This window comes from Monopterus albus, unplaced genomic scaffold (assembly GCF_001952655.1).
Source record: "Monopterus albus unplaced genomic scaffold, M_albus_1.0 scaffold41.1, whole genome shotgun sequence".
Classification (NCBI taxonomy): Eukaryota; Metazoa; Chordata; class Actinopteri; order Synbranchiformes; family Synbranchidae; genus Monopterus; species Monopterus albus.
Genome location: NW_018127921.1, coordinates 4,843,421 through 4,846,894, shown reverse-complemented (window position 1 = coordinate 4,846,894; position 3,474 = coordinate 4,843,421).

The window sequence follows — 3,474 nt, the reverse complement described above, 5'->3', positions numbered from 1 at the left end:
ATAATTATTTAAGAATGTAATTATGTAAGAATGTTAACACTCTGTTATAATTTTTTAGTATATCGTGTGGTGTAGAAGACAATTATTTATGTAGAGATACTGCTTGCAAACCAATGATGGTAAGATGATGTCATGGGGTAGGACTGGATAAGTCTGACTTCTTCCTACTCCATTCAAGCATGTACTAGGTATAAGCAAATTGATATTGGATTATGTGTAAAATTATGTGTGTTGTCATATCAACTGTCTTTACATGCTTGAAAGAATAAATCAAATCAAATCAAAAATCAAATCTGACTCTGGTACAGCGGCTCTCAATGTGTACGTACATACAGTATCATGCCTAACACTACTTAAATCCACTAATGCCTATCACCAGTCAGCAATATATTACTGTATTTCATCAGGTTTACCTCCTACCTGTATCATAGTGCCACTGAAGCTGATATTGTATACCTAAAAATACAAAGCTCAGAAAAAATTTAACCACAGGCTATTCATTAGCTGATTCTCTCACCCTATAATGATCTTTATATTAAAACAACTCCACCCCGAATCACACCATCCTGTAAGTCTGAAACTATCACTTCTCACTCTTACCCAGGTGGGAACCAGTCACTAATAAACATATTAACCCAATTAGCTGCAGCTTCCGGCATGGCGCTGACATCACTACCCCACAAAGTGGCGCTAAGAGTGTTGTGCTGCTAACCATTGCTGGGAGTCAGCCCCATAATGTGCATCAAAGAAACTTTGGGAAAATACCGTATGCTTTCTCATGGTCAACTTTCCATTTTTCTGTCATCTTCAATTTTATCTCTATTGTCCCCATGAGTTAATTTAACTTTCAACCAAATGAAACCACATCACGTACACAGACTTAAATATGAAACATGCATAAAACACTATGTTTTTAGGAAGACGACAGCTACTGTAACAAGCTGAGCTAAGTTAGGCTGAACATAATCTGGCCCAAATGATGGCTGTGCTAGAGAAGCCAGCAATGAAATTTAAATTGATTTTCTCATGTTACCCTGGATCTGACTGCAAACAACAGGCAAGTATTTCTGTCTTCACTCATACATCCACTTAAAGCATATCAGTAGCAGTGACATGAGACAGTTTACTGTTCTAGTATCTCTGTAAGGGTAATTTAATGCACTTATAAAGCAACAGTCATTAACTAATACTCTCAGTAACAAAACAACACCTCTCCATTCCCCCTACACTTCTCAGCCTCTTATTCCCTCTCCAAAAAGTGCGGTACAAAATACTTCATCCTCCAAGTTCCCCTTTTTCTCCTTCATTCTCATACTGTAAGTTTAACAAACTTTCCAGAAATGTACAAATTCCAAAATCACTGCAAGCATTTTGGAGCACGTTTCCTGTTGCTGGTGTTCTTGCTGCTACGTGAATCACCAACAGATGGCAGCATTGGACTATATGTTGGCATTGGCTGAACTACTCTGAATCACAACAGCCCACTGTATTAGATTGTAAACAGTGTTACCATACCCCATAGCAAATCAAATGAACATTGAACAGAAAGAACAGTACAGCAGAAACTAGAAGTCTTAGTGATATGTCTGCTGGAAAACAACTTAATTGCTATTAAATCAGACAAAAATTTAAATAACAGCCTCCTAACTCTCCTATTCATACCTGTACATTATGAAGAGAATTTCACAGTGACGCATTCTTACAAATTGCAGCAACAGGCTAAGTGAGTAATAAAAATTTCCACCCTCCATTGATTTATTTTGCAACATTACAATTCAAGACACAACCACGGGGAGGAGCAGGTGTAAATAATTAAGATGAATGTAAGTATGAAAAGTGTTTCCCCACTGCTGCAAATCAAATCCAACTGATTGCTTCTATAATTCATTAAAATCTCCATAGGCTTGTGTTTCTGCATGTGAATCTGTTGTCTGCTTTGTTTTTCATGTGTGAATGCACAAGCTACAAAGTCCCTTTATGTGTCTCTGCATATTTCTCCATATTGACTCAGTTTTGTGTGTGTGTAATTTATTTTCCATACATAGTGAAATCCATGAAATCTTCATGGCCCTGGAATGTTCTTCCTGCCAGCTGTATGCCCTACTAAACTCAAGACACTTCACTGTGTGTGTGTTCCCTACTGCGCATCTGCGTGCTTGCTCTCTTATTTGTGTTTTGTGCATGCACACGCATGGTGTGTGCCCTTGAAGTCCCTCTGTATCTGAATTGTTGATTGTTTCCATGCATGAGTACATCTGCAGGAGAACCTCTCCTCTTTATCTCCACCCACACATGCCAACTAACAGGGTCTCCCTGGACTGCACATACAATAGACATAATTATTTCATGTTAAGTGTTGCCCTGTACCTTCCAGCTGATTAAAATGGCACTGTAAAATGCTATGATGGTATTTTCAAGGTCAGATACATGGGGGTTTAAACTTAACAGATGCTGAACATTTACTAAGTGACTAGCTTTGTTCATAGTTAAAGGACTCATTTTATTATCAAAGGGAAAATGTTATGTTTTCAGACAGATCATTAAACTTTCTTTGAATCCAAAATAACAAAGGCACTCTAGAAATTTCTTGGTGCTGCTTTATATGTAGAACTCTTTCATTTAAGCCAACTCAAGGTCAGATGAAGATATTGGTTTGTGAGTGCTCACCTAGCTGGAATTGGCTCCGATCACCTGTTTGACGTTGAAGGTCACCAGTTAGATGATCACTGTGTCTGCTAGTTCACTCTCCACTCTCTCTGGCTCTCCCAGTACCTGTATATGTTTTTAAAAAACACTCACAAATTCATATGGGTTATCATGACTGTAAATACGTCATCTTTAAAATACTTGTATGTACATGTAACCATGTGCTTGTGCTTATACAGTACACGTGTACATACTTCTGTTTCTAAAATCTGTGAATTTATGGTTGTTCTCTGTTGTGTGTGTCTGTGCACATTTCAACATTCAACATTGTAACATTCTTGTATTTCTGATAGTGTATGCTGTACACACACACAGCTTCCCACACGGGTAAGACAGCAGGTTGTGGTCTTCGACTTCATCAGTGTGAAAGGTCCACTTACAGTAGCCTACTTAGACCACTTGAGACATAATATGCTCATTTCATTTAGTCCTGAGAGTCTCTTGAATTATTGACTGAACTACTGGGCATACAGTACTTGATCACAGATTGTGGGTTGTGTGGATGTTCATGTATGTATGTATGTGTGTGTGTGTGTGTATTTAATCACTGTATCTTACCCACATAACTCTTATAAGCCTACAACATTTAGTCAAATGTCAGTTTAATTTTCAAACAACCTTTTTATGGAAGAGGATGTCTTCACAGTTAGATCCAATCTGGAAACCAGATTATTTCCTGAAATTGTGTCAGCACACTGAAGGTGTGTGTGTGTTTGGCAGTGGACCTGAAGGATTGGGTGGTGCATGGCTGGAGAGGGACACTAGGAT